Below are 21,426 nucleotides of genomic sequence, written 5' to 3' on the forward strand. Positions count from 1 at the left end.
GGTCCTCCTTGGTGATTAGGTGGATTTAGTTCCAGTACTAGAAAACAGAACATAGCACGGTTATGGAAATTTCCCTTCTACTGTTCCCCGAGTGGTGTAGTGGGGCGGATTCATGCATTTAATAACAATTGACAATATTCCCCACCTATATTCAATGATAGTATTAACACTTTCCTCGCATGTACTCAATGAACGTTTAATAATTCTTTTTAGATCTCTGAATTTTCCCCCTCTGGGTTTCCGATAGGCTCTTCTGTTTGCTGCAAAGTATCCCTGGGATGGCAACTCTTTAGCTGGTTTATGTGGACCCACTTGTCTTCCCCTTCTGCCAAATTTCCCTTGGGGATGCGGATTCTGTAGGTGACTGGTGAGATCTGTCCACAATTTCAAAAGGACTTGGTTCCTTTGGAAATTGTACAAGTAAACCCTGTCTCCTACTTGATATTTCTTTTTAGTTGTCTTAAGGTCATAGTGGGTCTTCATACTGTCTGCAGATCTTTCTAGATTCTGCTGAGCATACGCAGAAGCATGTTGAAGGTGTTTTCTCAGATTCTCAACATACTCATGAGTTGTGGAGGCATTTAACAATGTCTGCTCTTGGGTTCTGTAGAGCAGATGCTGGGGTAGCAACATCCTTCGTCCAGTCATCAGCTCAAATGGAGACATTTTTGTTGCTGAAGAAGGGGTAGATCTGATGGCCATCAGGACAAGGGGTAATCAAATATCCCAACTTGGCCCAGAGTTTTACACAAACTTTTATAATACTCACAATGGTTTTATTGTACCTCCCAGCTCCACCACTAGAGGACTGACAGTATGCAATGTGTAGTTTCCTTTTTACCCCAAGTATCTCCCACATCTTTGTCATCACTGTGCTGGTGAAGTGACTACCTCGGACTGACTCAATACTTTGGTGTAGTCCCAAACGCGGTAAGATGTGATTGATCATTAGGGCAGCTGCTGTTTCTGCCTTGCAACTTAGGGCCGGGAGACATTCCACCCACTTAGTAAACAAGCATGTTACGGTTAACATGTACTTGTTCCCCCTAGAGGAGCGAATCACGGGCCCAATGAATTCGACTTGCAAATCTGACCAAGGCAGTGTCATCCCCGTCTTTTGGAAGGGAGCAGGGTGTGTGAGTAATGTTGGCTGAAATTGTGCACACACAAGACACCCCTTCAAGTATTCGTCGAGGTCCTGCCCCATGTGTGGCCAGTATGCAACCTCTCTCAAGATTTCTAATGTCATATGAAACCCCTGATGACCGGCTGTGGCCGCATCATTGGCATGATTTAGCATCAGACTTTGAAATGAGGTGGGGACCACCCACTGGTCATGGCCAGATACAGATCTCCTCACCAACAAACCATCTTGGATTCTGAACATTTTTGGACATTTCATCAACACTCCGAGGTCCTCTTTCCCAATGCAATTGGTATCTGTCAGGGGAAAGTTCTCAGGGTCCTCAATGTGTTGATAAAACTTACCAATTATTGGATCTCCTTTTTGAGCTGTAATCAAATCAGCATCTGGGGTCTCCTTACTCCACTGGGCAGTTGAGAGTTCATTGTGATCATTTGTCTGGGACCTAAAGATAGCAGTGCTCTGGATTTCCACCACCAGGGACTCGATCTCAAGTAGATCCCCTTGGATGGCTCCAGTTTTGGCCAGCTGATCAGCTAAGTTGTTTTGTCTGGTCACTCTACCTTAGAATGACCCTTGATCTTCTTCCAGTAGATGGTCATCCCACTAGAGGTGACCAGATCATCAATAGTTTGTATTAATTTAGCATGTTTTAGTGGTTTATTGTTAGCACCTAGCATGCCTCTGGTTTTCCAATTAACCAGGTGCTCCACGAACCCGTTCCAGACATAATCTGAATCAGTGATTATAACCAGTTTGTGGAGGTGGTATTGGACGGCAGTGAGGATGGCTTGATGCACAGCCATCAGCTCTGCCACTTGACTACTATGGGGACTGATTTTGTACCCAGCGGAGGGTTCTGGGGCATCATTTACCCATGCATTCCCCACGATGGCCACAAGTTCCTTTTCCCCATTGTTGTCAACATGATAGGAGCACCCATCCACAGAGACAGTGGGCATTCCCTCACACTTGTCTTCTTTATAGGCTTTGTGTGAGGAATTTAGGAACGCCTCCATGTTGTCCTTGATTTTAAGACTTTCGTCCTCGAGACAGTTTTCTCTGGCACAATCATGCAAGTCAGCCAGACTTGCGTGAGGGGACTCTTCTTGTTTTGGCCATATCTGACCTCCACAGGAAAGCCTTGCATTGACAGAATCCAGGAAGTAATTCGGGAATTACTCACATTTCCGGCCCGCATTCTGTCACTTTGAAGATATTGCAGAGGCTGGCGTGGAGTCTCCACTATGATGTGTTCCCAATGGATGAACAGGCGGTAATTCTTCAATGCCCACACCGTTGCCAGGAGTGCCTTCTCACAATCATTGAACTTTTTCCTCCACAGAGGATAAAGTCTTACTCGCATAGGAGATGACTTTATTGACCTTGTCATGCTTTTGGTATAATACTGCAGTCAAGCGTGTATTTGAGAACCCTGTCTCCAAAAAGAACTCCTTGTTTTTGACAGGGTAAGCTTGGCAAGGCGCTTGTGAGAGGCTTCTTTTGAGTTGTCTCACTGCCTCGGCTTGTTCTGGACCCCACTCCCACTTGACCCCCCCTTCAACAGATGGATTAGGGGTCTTGTGATCTCTGCGTAATCCTCAATGAACTTTCTACTGTAATTAGTCAGTCCTAGGAGGCTCCTTAGCTCACGCAGAGTTGTGCAGTCTTTTAGTTTCAGGAGTGCTTCTACTTTCTTTTCCTGGGGCAGAGACCCTGAGGAGTTATCTCATGCCCCAAGAAATTGACACGGGTCCTGCACCACTGTGCCTTTTAAAAAGTTATATTTGCTCCAGCAACCCTCAACTGTGTCAGAACATGACGGATCTCCACTATGTGTTCCTCCACATATGAGCTTTTGATTAGGGCATCATCTACATAGGCCAGGTTCCCCCTTTCACCCAAGTCGGACGTGGCCTTATGCAAAAAGATATTAAATTAATTCCCGGAGTTGATGTATCCAAAGGGAGTCCGGGTCCAAGTGTACTGCTGCCCCCGAAGGTAAAGGCAAGCCAGCTTGTATTGGTCCTCCCTACTGACAGGTACGGTCCAGTACCCATTGGTCAGGTCAATGGCAGTATACACCTTTGACCCCTAGATCTGGGCCAGCCCTTGGTCAATGTAGGGAAGAGTCCATCGAAAAGTGTGGACCCTTTTATTTGGCTCCCTCAAGTAAGCACAGAGTCTCCACTCGCCGTTTAGTTTCAAAATCCCCAGCACCGGATTATTGAAGGTGCTGTGGACTGGACAAATTATCCCACGGGACTCAAGGTTTTTAATTATTTCTGTGAGGGACTCCATGGATGCAAGAGGCAACCGGAATTGCTTCACAAACACTGGAGTCATGCCAGGGTACGTGGGAATTGTTGTTGTGTGGATTTCGTGCAACCACAGTCATATGATTTCACCGCAAAGAGATCCTGAAAATCTAAGAAAACTTGTTTCAATTTTTGCTTTTGCTCCAGAGTCTCACAGGCATCGGCTAGGCTGACTATCTCTTCAACCATCTGCCTGAAGCCCAGAAACACTTCTGGTTTGTCTATTTCAGCAGCCTCCTCCAGCTGGTTGGAGAAGTCCTTGTTTAAAGTACTGATTTGGACTGATGGCTTCAGGTGGGGAAGGCAGTCCTGGTGCACTTGAAAGATCACCTCATCCCTCCTGAAATCACAGGTCACCTCTTCCTTACCATAAGGGCAGGAGGAGTACACCAGTAAATTTGCCCCCCATGCTGGGAGAAGATCTGGTGCTGTGTCATTGTCGCCATCACTGTCAAAACAGTCATTGGGGATTGGTCCTATCAGTTAATTACCTAAATCTATGGATAAATGTCGGTCATCAACCACCATTCCAATAATGGTGCCTGCGCCCAGAGTGATACTCCTAAGGTTGCTGTTAGCCACCACTATTGGAATGGTGTTGTGTTCTGTATTGACTAGTGGTGTTGGGTTTAACCCGAACCTTTGCTGTTGGAGATGGGCATTGAGGTGAACATATGCGTCAGGATTTTGCAGTTTCTGTCCTCTTTTAATTTTTACTTCAAGTGGGAATTGTTGGGTCCGTTCTGGCATGGTGACTTCTTCTCCAATTTGAACTTCAACAGCATATGGCAGCAGTTGAGTTGACCGAAATGCTTTCCCTGGATCATCAAAGTCCATGGGATTACCCGCTAATCGGGACCAGGCTTTGAAGTTTATTAGGTCCAAACTAATGGCAAAGCGATTGAGAATGTCATTGCCTAAATAAAATGTGGCAGGGACATCTCACACGACCCAACACTTATGGACTATGCTCTTGTTGCCTATGGACATTTTGAGCATACACCTGCTAGGCAGGAGATGTTTGGAATTGGGAATTTCCAGGTCCATTTCCCACTAGTCTATTAATTTAAATGTGGTAATGGCTGGATCTTTTGGGAGTTTTGGGAACATGGCTTCACTGATGAAGCTCTTACCATTGTCCACGCACACTCGGGCGAGGACAGAGTCCTTCCCCTCATTTAACTGAATAGGGGTGAACAACTGTTCTCCAATCTTCTGAATGTCAGCCAAGCTTTGAGCTGGTTTCTCATCATTTTGGACTATAGAAGTGGGATTTTCTGATTGTGAATTGGTATAGAATGTCAGTGTATTTCCTTCCAGTGTGGAATGCCACTTGAGACTGGAAGGAAGGTTGATTTTCAGAAATAGAGAGGTCTTCCCATCACCAGTTTGTTGTCCTACTGCAATTACTGTCACGTCAGGGATTTTGTTGTTTTGATAAATGAATTCAATGTGATCATGTTTTTGCTCAACCATGTGGCATGTGCCATTTAAATGATTGACGCTATTTTTTAATTTTATTGGTCGGTTAGTCTGGGTCCAGAGGACCTTTTTTACACAATCTACTAGGGGAGACAATCTGCGCAGGTGTCATTCTCCAGTGAACAGCGTGTGCCCTCTGGAGTCACAACTATCACCGGGTGTAATTTCCAAATCTGCAGTCGCCTGGACAGGGATTTTATTCCCATCAAAGTCCTGAAGTTGTCCAGGAAGAGGGGTGAGAGGGATCTGGTATCTCTCCCCCCTTCCTGAATTCAGCTGATTAAAGGCTCTTTTTGACAGAAGGGTGGCTTGGGATCCAGTGTCCACCAGTGCCAGAAATGTACATTGCCCATGTATTTGGACCGGGGCATACAATCTTCCCTTCTTCTCCTCAAGGGGGCAAAGACAATGTGCATTTTGGGCCAGTTGGTGGGTTAATTTCTTGACTCTTGATTCTGACACAGGGGTAGTTTGGGCAGGATTCAGTGTGAGAGCTTGGGAATCTGTGAGAAAAATGTGGCAGTTGGATATTGGGGGAGTTTTGGGCTCCCCTGGTTCTGACTCTGGGCTGCCCCCCCCTTTTTGGAGGCAGTCACCAGAATTGGTTTGGGCAAGATGGTTTTCTGGATGATCATTCTGGAGTTCAATGATGGGCGGTCCTAACTCTCTCTGGACCCATTTTTCTTTGAGAGGAGTTCCCCCATCATTGAAGGAGAAGATCCTTTTCCCAGAGTCCTCCGAGGACCCCTCTCCTTCAAATTGGAAGACTCTAACCTCCTCCACAAAATGGGTCTTTTTAGGTCCTTTATTTCTCCTACCCGCCCTCTGTTCCTTAGGTTGCAGACATTCGGGGCATGGGATTCTGGTTCCGGTTCCTACGTATCTAGGGGCTTTCCACAAGTGGGGATGGAAGCCTCCTCCAAGACTTTGCACCCCCCTTCCCCCTGTGCCTCCTCCTTTGGAACAGGTAAATTATCAGGGTTCTCTCCCCATCATTGCTCTTGAGTACCAGACCCTTGATTGGTGGAGTTCTGAGCCGGCATGCTCATCTGAGGGTTCTGCTGAGCCCTCAACATGCGATCCTGTGACAAGTTCTGGACCTGGAGCTCCAGGTGGGACACCCGCTGTGGCTGGTACGGGGGTCTCTAGTCTACCCTAGGTAGATCACGGGAAGGGTAACTGTCCCTTCTCCCATAATATCCTTGGTTGGGATAGTATGGTAACCCTCCACCCTTGGCATCCCCTCTCCTGGATTGGGCTGTCTGGGCTCAGGAAAGTAGGGAAAGAAAGGAGGGTTGTTTCGGGGGTTGAGGTTTGGCGGGTACCGGGGAAAGAAGCTCAACCCGGCATTTGGGGGTTTACTGCCTTCCTGGGGAAAATTCGGAGGGACGTTTCCTGGGTTGGTAGCTACCTGGTTGGATCCCCCCCTTTGGGACGGTGGAGTCCACACATACCCCAGGATGGGTCTGTTGCCCTTGTAACGGGGGCTGATATAATCAGGGGAGTTAGGGGTCCCATTTGTGGGATTACCTCCCTGGCTACCTGTTTTGGATTGGCCCGAGGGCCTTCTGGTTCTTTGGTTAGAAGATGGATTCTGTACAGGAATATTTTTAGGCCCCCCGATCTTCAGATCTAACATGGGGGCAACCTTCACCTCTGCACCATAGCAGCAGCAGGGGTGTTGGCTGGTTTGGGGTTTTCATTTGTATTTTTGTTCTCTACCGGTTTCTGCACTTCATAAATACGATTCGCCTGTTCAATGACCCAGTCTAGTGATCTCTTCTTGTGAAAGTCCCTCACCAGCTGGCCCATGATGTATTTAGGGAGTGCATGAAAGAAGGTATTAATGAACTCCCTGCTGTCTGTGCACACCCTCCTCTGCGCAAAGGCACATTTTAGTTCTTGCACAAATTATTGTGGGGCCTGGTCTTCCCCACACTGCAGATTGTAGGCTGCCTTGCGGGCCTCTGCGGGGTTCCTATGTACATAAAAATGTTTTAAGATGGCCGCCCTGTAGGTGAACCATCTTGAGTGGTTCTGATCCTCCAGCCCTGCAAAGAAGCTGGAGTATTCAGGGGAAAATGCCCACTCTGACATATTGGATGCAACTCTGGCTATCTTTCAGATTGAAAGTAGCCATCATTTGCTCGTATAACTCAAGGTGCTCCCAGGCTGAATACTTGGCATTTTTGTGATAGGGAGTTATGACGCTCCTAATGGCCTTGATCTGCTTCAGGGGATCTTTCAGCCTTCTTAATTTTGTTGGCCTTTTTGGTTTTAGTCACCCGTGTCCACTCATCCTCTGACTCAGAAGCATTGCTACAGGAGGTGGCTATCTGATCCTCTAGGCTCTCCCTGATTCTGTGAGCTTGAGAATGGCTGGCAGAATGTGGGGGCCTAGTTTATTGATGCCTGTGGCTCTCAGAAGTGTCTTCTGACTCCCCTTTGCTCCCAGGATTGGCAGAGTACCCCTCCCACTGCCCTAGCTGGGAAGAGGTCTTTAAAATACTCTTTGTGGGCCTACTTTCCTGGAGTTCCCCACTGAATTTGACAGACTGATCCTTTGGGAGGCAGTATTTTTGGGGATCCAGTTCCCTGATTCTCCCCTCACTGGAGTCTTCCTGATCATAGCGGCTAGCCCTAACATTTGGGAATCTATACAGAGATATCCTCCCATCCATTTCTGGGAGGCGCTGATCTGTCAGTCCCATGTTGCCAATTTGACTGAAGTCTACCATCCCCGTGTCCCTGGGTTCATATGAGCCAGTGGACATGAAAGCGGCAGAGTCCATGGTACTGAAGGGATTAGAGTCCCTGATTGAAGGGGTCCTGATGTTATGCTCAGGGGTTTCTCTGTCCCTTCCTACCTCTTCTCATTCAGCCCCTATTCCCTGGTGACATTCCAAAATCTGACTCTTTTGCTCCTCTATTAAGGCCTTACTGATCTCAATGATTTGCTCTTGCATGGCTATCTGTTTGTGGAGTCTATCATTCTTTTCACAGAGAGCCTCATTTTCTCTCTGCTTCCTGCCTGGTTTGTAAATACTGGGCAACTTTTTGCTGCAGGAGACTCACCTCCTGAGTTTTGACATTATTAGTCTGAGTGTTCTTTTCCAGATCATCCTCCAATCTACTGGTGTGCTCTAGTAGCTGTTCATATTCGGTTTTAACTTCACTAAGCTCCTTGAGGGCCAGCTTTCTTTCCTCTAACTTAGTTTTTAATTGGATGACTTCCTGGCCTAAGGCGTCCCTCTCCTGACTTAGAGTGCCCCTCTGTGCAGCCAGGTCATCCCTCTGTTTTTTAAATGCGCTGGACTTCTGGCGCTCCTCATCAAATTCTGCTTGAGATTCTAGGTCTTTAATAATTAATTTATTATTTTCCTCATTTAATTGGTCTATCTGGTCTTGTAAGACGACCATCGGTTCTCCACAGTCTCTATTAAAAGTTAATTGTTGTGCCAGCTTTTGTTGACTCTGTTGTAAAGAGTCAACCCTTTCCTGACATTGCTTTTGTGGTGTCTATACTTGGGTATCCTGCTCTGCCTTTTCTGGCTGTAAGAGAGACAGATCTTCTTTTAGTTTTGTAAAGTACTGCCTAGCTTCTATCTCTGATTCTTGGCTCTTCTGGAACCTTTCCTCTCCAGAGTCCAGATTAGTTTGGATTTTCTTTAGTGTTTCCCCTTGCTTCTTTGCCAGAACTATGTTTTCTGCATGATTTTCCTGTATAATTCCTATGTGGAGGTACAGGTAGGCCGCTATTTTGGCAATTTGAAACTGCTCCTCTTTTATTTTTTGGGCAATGTACAGTTCACTAAGCACTTGGTGTAATGGGCCCTTGTCCTGCAATGTATCTAGGTCTATGGCACTTACCTGTTCTTTTATTTCCTGCAGCCATACCTGTTCATTCTGTTCTGGCCAGTCACCCCTGACAAACAGTTTGTGCAGGGGTTGTTCCCTAGCAATATTAAACACTACTTGGGTCACCATTTTAGAAATATCAATTTCCTTATGACTTATTTCAGGGTTAATTTATTTTTACAAACAGGCCCGATTTTTTGAGTATTTATTTTGAGAGGTGCTTGTACAGTGTAGCACAGTACCCCAACCCAGCAATGTGTATGTACCCTGCAGGCTAGTATGCTGTGTTATACTGTCACTGGTGGTATCTCGAATTCAGAATCATGGCCCAAGCCCCCAAAATCTGTTAAGGATTTCAATCAGGCACACACACAGGTCTCGCCTAGCATGTAGTGCACAACGAATCCCTTATTTATTTGTGTCTACAAGGTCAATATTCTGAATGATATACCACTCATATCACACCTGTCTCAAAATACCCCTCCCCCCCCCCGCCTCCCCAGGTCACAGTGTACCAGGAATCAGGCTAGTTTGTAAAGGTAAATATGTATTTATTTATTTATTTATTTAATATTCAAATCACACATACATTTTAATATAGAGATATATGGGGCAGCAATCCCCAAGTGATGAAAATACAATTCAAAATAAGTAAAGCAGTTGAATTCACTTATGATAATGCAGAGGGTAAAACACAGGGAAAAGAACAGTTTTGGTTTGTGAGCAGATAGCATTTATGTTAATATTTCCCCCTGCAAAGTTCTCAAGGTACAAATGAGCAATCCTACACATATGTCATTAATCAGCAGGTATTCAGGAATGACAGACAATGACTAGAGCTTACATGCAATCTTCCCTCCCCCAACAAGAAAGAAAACCTTTTCTGGAATTTTTAAAATGACAGGTGAAAATGGCTTTGTAAAATAATGCAAACTGTGCAAAAATGATTAAATGGATAAAAATTCTTAGGAAAGCAACACTAAACAGGTTCTAACAAACATGAGCTACAATATAAACAACAGTACCCACTTTAGATCAGGATGGAATTGAAGAAACACTTTGAATGGGAAAAAGACACGTGTAAACGTTTGAAAACTGCAAATTCGCGGCAAAAGTTCACTATGCGATTTTTCATATAAATGGGTCAAATACACTGCTCCACAATGTGGATGTAACTAAGGGTCTTAGGTATCAGTGAGAGTTGAAATTTCGTTTCTATCTATGCATTTGAAGAAGTTATGGAGGTATTAGTGAGAGGCGTTTTTGGAAAATAGGCGCGAAAATGAAAACAGAAATCCGGTTTTAAAAATGACAGATTGGTTTGATTACACTATATTAATGACTATGAAAAAGAGAATAACACATGACTCTTCACAGTTACGTGGCCAGCGTAACCCTTCACATGGTGGATACTCTAGTTCTTTCTGTGATCTACTTTAGTTACTCAAAATCACTATTGACTTATGATTTTGTAATACAAATGAGAGAAAATCAGTACAAGAATTGTTTTGACAATACTAGGGTTCAGAAATCAAAGATGGAATGGGTTGAGATGTGTCAGGCTCACTCCTGGATTCCGTCAATTTCACCCCTCTTCCCTGAGTGCCCCTCACACCCTCCTGCTCACCTGTGGTCTCCTCGTCCGAAGTGAGTCCAAATCTCTTTATTCTCAATGCCTCCTCTCTGGAGTGTGGATGAGGTCTGCCTCGAGAGGAAGCCACCCTGCCCCTCTAACACGGGGCCAAGAGGGCCCCCGTACCGGGGCAGACCGGTTAAGGGGAAAAAGCCGATAGGCGCAAAAAAACCCTTCTTAGTTGAAGATGGCAGCAGGATACAAGGTGGGACTGTTTAACTTGAAGGATCCAGCTGATAAGGAAAATCCACAGGAAGTGGTGTATGGCGACTGCTCCAGGGGAGAAACAACAGTACAAAGATGGGGTGACTAATGAATGAGCTGAGGGGGAAGGAACCAGGAGAACAGGGGAAAAAGGAAAGAGAGCGAGCCAAGGTGGAGCGGAGAAAAAGCTCCAACAGAGCGAGGCGTGCCAGGAGCAAAATGAAAGCCAGCAAGCAAACGGGAGAAAAAGGAAAGGGAGCGGCGGCAGCCGCGGAGGAAAGGACTGAAGCGTACCAACCCGGAAGCCTAACGCGAAAAGGTTGCAACGCGCTGGCTTCCGGGTTGGCGCTCGTTAAAAGGACGTCGCTGGTCGGAAGGGCTGGAAAAGTAGACCGCTGCTGAGGAAAGCGCGGGCGGTGTGACGGCTAAGTCAATGGCCGCTCCACCGCCAGCGTCTCCACAGCTGCCAGCGACCGCCGTGCGTGACAGTATACCCCCCTCCAGACCCGAACGCTCCGGGATTCCCTGGATGTATCCGGTGAAAATGCCTGACAAGCCTAGGCGCATGTACATACGACCTGGGCTCCCAGGAGTCCTCTGAACTGGGATAGTTCTTCCACGACACCAGGTATTCCAACCTGCCCTTACGATATCTGGAATCTAAGATGGCAGACACCTCATATTCTTCAGGTATAGACTTGGGATTACTCAATAGCCCTGTAGTCTTACTAACCGGGGTGTCTGGATCAACTGGGCAGAGAAGGGAGGAGTGAAAGACCGGGTGCACCCGATACATGGACTTGGGAAGTTGCAATTTGAAAGCCACTGGGTTAATCATCTTGATTATCTTGAAGGGTCCTATAAATCGGGGGGTTAGTTTGGTCGAATGTACCCACCTAGGCAAGTATCTAGTAGATAACCAGACCCGATCGCCCTCCTTCCAGTTAGGGCAGGGTAAACGAGCTCGATCAGATAAGTCTTTATACCTGCGTCTAGCCGAAGCTAAACTCCGTTGAGCTGTAGTGTGGGCTGTAGGTATTTGATCCAGGGTGGATTCTATGGTGGGTATATTAGTAGGTGAGGAAAAAACTGGGAGAATACTGCGAGGGTGATAGCCATAAGAACAGAAAAAAGGGCTGAGTCCCGTTGCCGAGTGCACAGCGTAATTATACGCAAATTCGGCAGTGGGCAGAAGGTTCACCCAATTGTTCTGATTTTTATTGACATAACACCTGAGGTATTGCTCGAGAGTGGCATTGAGCCGCTCCGTCTGACCGTTGGTCTGAGGATGGAAGCCTGATGACAAAGCCCTCTCTATCCCTAACCGTTGACACAGGGCACCCCAAAATCGAGATGTATACTGACTACCCCGGTCAGAAATAATCTTGTCAGGAAGTCCGTGGAGCCTAAAAATGTCCCTGAGGAAAACTTCAGCCATCTCGGTGGCAGACGGCACTCCCCGCAGTGCGGAAAAATGGGCCAGCTTGGTGAATGTGTCAATGTGTGCATAAGCAACCCGTAGGGTTTGTGGGTGGAGTTCTTATTCTGGGCGCAAACCACACACGTTTTACAGTGTTGCCTTACATCATGGGAGAGTGAAGGCCAAAAAAATGATCCAGAAATGAGCTCTAAGGTACCTCGGACTCCCCTGTGCCCTGCGGTTACATGGTTGTGACCCCATTCCAGAACCTTACGTTGTAAGGACTTAGAGGGGACGTACAAACGCTGCCCCACCAGTAAAAGACCCTCAGACCAATGGATTTGAGAACGTAAGTCACCGGGTACGGTGGTTGCCAAATCAAGTTTAGTTACTGTCTTAATCTCTTGCAGAAACGAGGAGACTATCCCCACGATTCTGTTTCGGGGAAACATAGAGTGGCTAACGGAGGGAGAGTGGTAGTCTGCAGACCGACATCTAGACAAGGCGTCCGCTAAGCTATTTTGGGTGCCAGGAATGTAGGTAATGGTAAAGTCATACTGGCTGAAAAAATGCGCCCAGCGAGCCTTCCTTGAGTTGACACATTCCATATTACGGAGAATCTTCAGATTCTTATGGTCAGTACGTAATGTAAACGGATGCGCTCCGCCTTGTAGCAGGTGTCTCCACTCTTCACAGGCCACCTTGAGAGCCAAAAGTTCTTTTTCAATAACAGAGTAGTTCTTTTGGCTTGTGGAAAGAGTCTTGGAAAGATATGCTACAGGATGTTCCTTGCCATCCTTCAGTTGAAGGAGTACCGCACCTAAGGCGCTTGCAGAGGCGTCGGCGTCGACTATAAAAGGCTGGTCTTGATCTGGTTGAGATAGAATAGGAGCGAAGCAGAATCTCCTTTTGAGATCGATAAAAGCTTGATTAGCTGGTTCCGACCAGAGAAAAGGTTTGGCGTCTTTTCTCTTCGGGTGTCAAGGGGGATCTAGCGAACCCTACTTGCATCGGTTCTTCCTTGTTACTGTAGTGAGGCAGGGAGGGCAATGAGTGGGCACTTGGTAGAAAGGGGCCAGGGTTTTTTTGCTTCTTCCTTTCCGCCTTGCGTTCACTGAGGCGGTAGTCAATCTGAGTAACAATGGAGAATAAATCAGACAGGGTGGTGGGGCGGGCTATCCTTGCCAGTTCATCCTTTATCTCCTCTTTCAAACCTCGACGGAATATTGTGTACTGGGCCCGTTCTGGCCATCCAGCCTCTGAAGCCAAATGTTTAAAGGTGGAGATATATGTCAGCAAATCACTGGAACCTTGATGCACATCCAAGAGTTCTTCCGCAGCAACATGTATTATCTCAGGTTGATCAAAAGTCTGGCGCAGTAAGGTCAAAAAGCCCTCATAGTCTCTGATGATAGGATTATTGTTGGTCACTAGAGGGGCGGCCCAAGCTAAGGCATTCCCTGTCAAGTTGGATACCATAAATCCCACGTTGGTGTGATCATTGAGAAACAACTGAGGTCTAAAGGCAAAATAAATGGAGCAGGCTTCCAAAAATTCCTTGAGGCGCTTCGGAGTTCCGTCAAACTTGCCCGAGGATAGGGCCATAGGAGGTGAGTCGGAATCCCTAGTTTCCCGAGTAGAGACCATCTGCCTCAAGACTGCGTTATCAGCCTTCACTTTCTGTAATTCTACGTTCATGGCCTGGACTGCGGCCACTAGTTCTTGTATTTGTTCTGGGATGGCCATATTCCCTTTTTGGCATTGCAAACTGTCAGGCTCACTCCTGGATTCCGTCAATTTCACCCCTCTTCCCTGAGTGCCCCTCACACCCTCCTGCTCACCTGTGGTCTCCTCGTCCGAAGTGAGTCCAAATCTCTTTATTCTCAATGCCTCATCTCTGGAGTGTGGATGAGGTCTGCCTCGAGAAGAAGCCACCCTGCCCCTCTAACACGGGGCCAAGGGGGCCCCCGTACCGGGGCAGACCGGTTAAGGGGAAAAAAAAAACCTTCTTAGTTGAAGATGGCAGCAGGATACAAGGTGGGACTGTGTAACTTGAAGGATCCAGCTGATAAGGAAAATCCACAGGAAGTGGTGTATGGCGACTGCTCCAGGGGAGAAACAACAGTACAAAGATGGGGTGACTAATGAATGAGCTGAGGGGGAAGGCACCAGGAGAACAGGAGAAAAAGGAAAGAGAGAGAGAGCCAAGGTGGAGCGGAGAAAAAGCTCCAACAGAGCGAGGCGTGCCAGGAGCAAAATGAAAGCCAGTAAGCAAACGGGAGAAAAAGGAAAGGGAGCGGCGGCAGCCACGGAGGAAAGGACTGAAGCGTACCAACCCGGAAGCCTAACGCGAAAAGGTTGCAACGCGCTGGCTTCCGGGTTGGCTCTCGTTAAAAGGACGTCGCTGGTCGGAAGGGCTGGAAAACTAGACCGCTGCCGAGGAAAGCGCGGGCGGCGTGACGGCTAAGTCAATGGCCGCTCCACCGCCAGCGTCTCCACAGCTGCCAGCGACCGCTGTGCGTGACAAGATGGGATAAGACAATGCAAATATACTATGGGTCACTGTTCTTCCTATTAATACTTACAGTCCCGTGTAATTAAAATTGGACCGTCACGGTCTGGTCATGGATCGGGCCAGGTCTACCGGCAGCAGGGCACTTCTGGAGGGACTGGATCAGCGGTGCGGTTCTGGTCAATTTTGGACTGCACCTCAGACTGGATTTTGGATGGGCCCTTCTGGTCACTGAACATGGCAGATTGCAGGATGCAAGTTTCAACGGGCAAGCCTTAATGGTAGCAAGCCAGACTGAATCAGAATTATTCTTTTAAGTTCTGGGATGGTTGAATTTGGGCCTAGCTAAAAAGAGTTCAGCAAAGCTAAGGCCTGGATTCTGCAAAGAAATCTGGAGTCAGCTGTAAAATCAAGAATTCTGGACAAGATGAAGAAGTCAGGAACAAGACACTGTGCTGAAATCTGGATGTGTCCTGGAAGCAATGTGTCCTATGTGTTGTGAAGTTCCTATATTTAAACTACCAAATGACATCACCAATTTTATAGTGTGGGCTGAATTTCAAAACACACCCCCACGAATGTGAGTCGCCACAGGCACTTGCCTTGTTTTGGTTGGCAGTCAGAACAGAGCTTCATCTTTATGATGGAATTTAGGAACCACCACATTGATTTTGACCAAAACTTAACTTTTGCATTTCTAAACGTATGTACCCTAATAAAATCGGACATATACATTGCATATTTGATGGGCTATATTCGCATTCAATCCACATCTCTGTGCGAGCTGTGTTTCTCATTCTATGAAATTTTATCAATTTTAATCATAACAATTTGGATTAATAATTTCTAATTCGGTACATCCCTGGGCACTTACAGTGTATCATGTACATACAATCTTAGGCTTGAAACATTAATAGTTCTGCTACAATGAGGGTTTTTTCGTAACTTTGGTTCCTTAAGTGGTAAAGGTTTCATCAATGTCTTCAAAGCGCCTGAAATTAGGTTAACATCTACCAATTTTCAGATTTATCCTTCTTTAGGTTGCACATTTAAAGAGTTTCAAACTTAACCACAAATACAGATTTAAACACCAAAAAGTTCCTTTGAACAGAGTTTTTTTTTTCTCTCCTTTCAAGAAACAATAGCTGTCACATCCCTTTGCTCAGTGTGGCGTGTAGAGGGAAGCATCCTACCCTCCCCAGAAGAGCAAGTCCTTTGTTTTTGGCTCAGCCACAAGACAAATGTCTAAAGAAGTCTATTGTGCTCCACATGCGAAAACCTCCAGCAGCCATTAGCCTTCCTGTAGCAAGGGGTTGCCAAACTGAAGTGTCAAACTTTCCCAGGCTGGCCACTGTCCAATCAGAATTAAGCAGTTACTTAACTCCAATACTGGGTTGCTTTAAAAATGACATTAAAGTATTTTCTTTAACACTTATAAAAATAAGCACAGTTCATAAAGGATTTGGACATTTAAAAGAATTAAGCCCTTCACAAACATGATTTAAATAGGCGAATTCTGCACTTCTTCAGAGAAAAAGCACTTTTAAACTGGGTTTGACATCTAATTTTCTTATGCAGCTGTCAGGCAGTGAGGCCTGGATTCCTCTGACTGCACTGGATGGTCTGTGGTTTCAGCACACTTTAATTTCATTAGTTCACTTGGAAAATGACTGAAATTAGCACCAAAACAGCACTTTGAAGGTTACAATTGATTAAGAAAACTGTATTTTAAAGGAATTTTCGGATTTTAACCCACTTCTGTGGCTTTGATTCATGTGACAGGTAACAGCACCCACTGGCATTCTCCTGCAGGGAGTTCTTGTTTTGACATAAACTTTGTCTGTGTTGGCAGGGTGATGCAGCCTTCTTGTGATTTATGAACCATGCACAATTTTGCACATTTGGCACGCACAGGGGTTAGCACCTCCATTTTTGGCAGTTTCTTTCCCCATTGGCAACGGGATGTAGTAGGGTGCATTGGCATGGTTTGAAATATCCCACCCCCCAACTTCAGCGTGACGTCCGGTTGTGGGGGAGTCGAGCACATGGGATTTCTTTTTCTGTCCATGTGAAGAAATCCGGTTGCTTCTCCCATCAGTGATTGATGCGACACACTGTCCTTGCTGGTTCTGTGTGGAGCGACACTCCTGATCTCTTGTTTTTTTTTTCCTCCCGGTCCCCGAGGAGGTCCTCCTTGGTAATTAGGTGGATTTAGTTCCAGTACTAGAAAACAGAACATAGCACGGTTATGGACATTTCATGGCATGGGTTGAGATATTCCACATCCCCCTGGGACAAATCCCTGTGATTCGTCACAGGACACAAACACACTGGCTCACAGGAGAGCATGCCTCTTGTGTCAGTCAGCATGTTCACATTGCGGGTCTCTTCAGCGTGAACACGCTGCGTGACAGGAGAGGCTTCTGACATAATAATGAGAGCTGGCGAGGCCACTCTTGCAGTGCCCCACTGGCTTTTATTATTCACTGCAATGTTTATTGCAGAGACCAAAGGGTCTGCAATAAACAAACAAATTAAAGAACGTAGGGGGGTTGTGCCCCTCCATAGAGGCAGGCGGCACGGTATCTTGTGAAAATAAAAGACACAGGTGACTGTGCTGCCTGTCACTCAGAGAAGGTAGCTTCCTGCCATTTAGGTGGGTGGGAGGCACCATCTCTGCCCATAGTCATAGACCCCACTGGCAGATCCCCTGTGGATTTGAATCACAAATGTCAACACCGGGCGTGAGTCAAATAAGCAACAGGGAATCTGATTCATTTAGACTGTTGGTGCGTCTGAGTAAAATAAAGTGGGTGCTGACCCATATCACAAGTCTTCCTGTGGGACAATTAACATATTTAGCCTCTGTGTGCCTGGCTGTATTTTAGGGTTCCTCTATGCAATTATGCTTCTTTGTTGAGTTGCCGTTTAGAAAACTCCTTTCAGGCCATGCTGGGCCTCTTCTGTATTTGTCCATCCGTAGACTGAATGCTTTGGAGGCAGGTATGGTTCCTGTTCCAGATGACCCCACAGCCTATTTACTAAGGCCTACTGCTGTTGACTGAATGGCCTTGCATTGTGGCCACATCAGAATCGAAGTATGTCTGCTATCTTGGGAAATTGGCCAAGGAACCAACGTGTTGTCAGACAAAGGTAGACAGAGGCTGTGCAGGTGTTTAGCCTTATCAAGTAACATAGCAGTATTCATGTGCAAGGGCATATGTCAGGTCAGACTGGGAAATTTTAACCACATTTGAAGACAGGTGTGGGGAATATTTACTTCGGACAATTGTGATGCAGGAGGAGGGTGATACAAGGGGCCAAATAAGGGGTGGGCTGTGCCAGATTCCTTGGTACAATCATGGCTTGCCAACAACTAGACCTTGTGTATCCAGTGATCATGCTGCAGCCTGACACCCCTGTCCAGTTGCAGATCTGTTTTGTATGTAGCCATTAAACAAAATAGCAACATTTGAAAGAATCAGTGTTTGCCAGGAACTAAATAAATTTGCAGATATGTCTTAACCACTCATAGTGCAGTAGGAGATTGGGGATTGGACTGCACTTTGGCAATCAATAAACTAGCTATTTCTCAGAGGTCTTATCCACTCTAGCTCAAGGAGCATATACAATATAACCTTTATTTATTTGAGGCCTGAGTCCCTGGGTAATGTTAAGCACAAAGTGGCAGATGAATACCTCCTGTCTTGCTTCAGAGTCCTCGTAGGTTTAAGGTGGGTAAACAGCTTCCTATGAAGTAATTTGTTTGGCTGTTGATTAAAGTGCCCAATTTTCATGGTGGATGTCATGTAGCTCTGAAGAATGAGCAGCCATTTTAGATCATTCCCCAATCTGAGGATTGCGAAAACACAGACACACAAACACACACCCATTCAAGAAAGCACTCCAAATGGTACCTGCTCTCTTAAATTCACTGTTAGGTCTATTATGTCCATCAGATCCTCGCTGGCTCTTTGTGAAATAACCTTCTTTCGTAAACTGTACAGATGTCCCACAACCTGACTCCATATTTCCAGTAAAACCTGAAAGTCTGAAACAAGATAATATACAATTCAGAATGAAAATATTGATGCATTGGACATATTTTTTTTCATGAAGGAGTTTTCATAATTGATTTAGATTTTACGAATTTTAGACAGAGCACTTGTTTACCTCCACAGGCTTCCTGGCACTAGAAAGCAGTTGTGCAATAAAGCCAGACCCCTAAGACAGATAGAGATAGAAGTAAAACAAAATAATGCTTGTAGTAGTAACAGAAAGGAGAAAAAGAGGCCCAGCAAAATATTCAGAGTGCACAGTGACAGTCCTCCATAATGATGGTCCTTTAAGAGAATGTTTATGGAGGAAATCAGTCTAACACTCTTCTGTCAGAGAAACCAGACTCACACTTCAGTTTGGGTTAGCAGCAAAGAAAGAGGCAGTTCTATTTATCTTTTCAGACAAATGACAGGAAGACATATTCAGGGCACTGGAACTGACTGCAACAAACTGACCCACCCTCAAGATTTCAGATTTTATAGGTCAATGCCAGGTGACCGATCCCAAAATCTATTTCGAACTTTCTAAAAATAATAGGCATTGGCCCACATGGTAGGAAGATGGCGTCCTAGCCCAAATATTATCTACACATTTTTTTGTAATAGTAGTCATTAACGCAAGTGACACATCACATTACATGTCCATCTACATGCTCCTGAAAGCAGGGCTTACTGACCCACCTTTTGCGACACATCCTCATATTTGCTTGCACAGTTGCTTTGTGCACTGGGGTTGGTACTAGTTCCTTGTATTATCATGATTCACAATTTCTGGTCTGGATTAAGTACTGGAAGAATGGCTGGAAGTAACCAGAAGCACTCCAGCATCCGCACAAGCCAAGTCCTCCAGGACCTGTGATTGGCCAATTACATGGCAAAGCAAGAAACAGCAAACGCGCCTGCCGGCAGGACTTGCCCCCACCCAAGGCCCACAGACAAGGCCATTGCGTGTCTGGGCCCATGACCAGCCGACAACTCCACCTCCAACTCAAACCTTGTCCGCACACATGAACACAAGGCTAAAGAGCTACATGGAGGCAAAGGAGCTCACGCTCCATTTAAAGAGGGCCACTGCCATCATGGCCCCCAAAGGCGCACCAGAAGAATGGATGGAAGTGACCAGCAGCACTCCAGAACCCACACAAGCCAAGCCCTCTATCAAAATGTGATTGGTCAGTTCCAGTCCAAAACAAGTAGCAGCAAAATGAGCGGGCAGGTGCAGCCTGCCCCCATGCAAGGCCCCAGATAAAGCCATCATCTGTCTGAGCTCATGACCAGCAGACCACTCCTCCTCCAGCTTCCACCCTGCCCGCACACATGGACACCAGGCTGAAGAGCCACATGGAAGAAAAGGAACTAGCGCTCCATTTAAAGATGGCCCACTGCCATCATTCCACCTGGATGCTCACTAGCACCAGAATAATGGCGGGAAATAACAAGTAGCACTCCAGCATCAGCACAAGCCAACTCTGTGATTGGCCCACTAAATGACAAAGCAAGAAACAGCAAATGCGCCTGCAGGCAAGACTTGCCCCTACCCAAGGCCCACAGACAAGGCCATTGCCTGTCTGGGCCCATGACCAGCAGACCACTCCTCGCCAGCTCCCACCCTGCCCGCACACATGTAGAGCAGGCTAAAGAACCACATGGAGGCAAAGGAGCTTGAGCTTCATTTTAAGATCGCCGCAGTCATCATGCCACCTGAACGCTCACCATCACCAGAGGAACATCTAGAAGCAACCAGCAGCGCTCCAGAGCCTGTACAGCCCCAGCCCTCCATGACCTGTGATTGGCCCATTCCAGGGCAAAACAAGAAACAGAAAGTGAACTGGTAAGGTGCAGCTCGCCCCCACGTAAAGCCCTCAGATAAGGCCATTGCCTGTCTGGGCCTTTCAGGGCATGGAAGGTGTCCACACACCCTGCCCCACCTCAGATCTGCCCACCAAAATACTGCAAACCCTCCAACCAACTACACTTCAACCGCGTTCCAGCGCAAAGCTTCTCACCCACTCCTGCCACCCTGGCTGCCTATCCCAGCCATCCAACTCATCTTCCCAGCTTCACATCAACGAGGGATTAGAATCTTCACCTCCATTCTCAGGCAAGTGCACTGTTTCTTCAGCGAGCTGTAGTGTGCACCACCATCGCATCCCCACCAGCACAATTACCCCCCTTTACCCACTCATTTCTCACCAGCTGTTCACCCCATTCCCCTAACCACATACAACCAGATTGCACTGTCCAAACCCACATAATCTCTACCCACCTGAACTTACCCTACCACAAATTGAACACTGCTCTCAATGCTACAATGATAGCTGCCACCAAACCACCCTTCCCCTGCATGCAACCCACTTCCTCCTGAAGCATCTGCCACACTACTCCACCAAACCTTCTTCGCTATTCGTAGCCTCACTCTCACATCTTGACAACTGGCACCATACCATGAAACACTTCTGCCTAGTCCCACCACAAGCAATACCCAAGCCCAATCAAGTCAACAGAACTACCAAACAACAGCTAAATATAACCATAAGCTCTAATCAAACTAGCACCTGCTTTACTCAATGCACATTGCCCCTACCCTTGTCCACCAATCTCCCTCCGCCACCCCCATCGTGAAGAGATTCCTCTGCCTAAGAGCATTCAAAGAAAACAATGCCAGCAACAATGATGCATTCTCCCAAAACACCACTCCTCACAACCAAATACTGTACTCCACCGTATACCAAACCCTCCTCCCCACTACCCCCACACTCAAATGTTCTCTAATCAATGCCCAATGTCTATCATCTCA

Source organism: Ambystoma mexicanum, chromosome 2q, assembly GCF_040938575.1.
Source record: "Ambystoma mexicanum isolate Mex_15411 chromosome 2q, UKY_AmexF1_1, whole genome shotgun sequence".
Lineage (NCBI taxonomy): Eukaryota > Metazoa > Chordata > Amphibia > Caudata > Ambystomatidae > Ambystoma > Ambystoma mexicanum.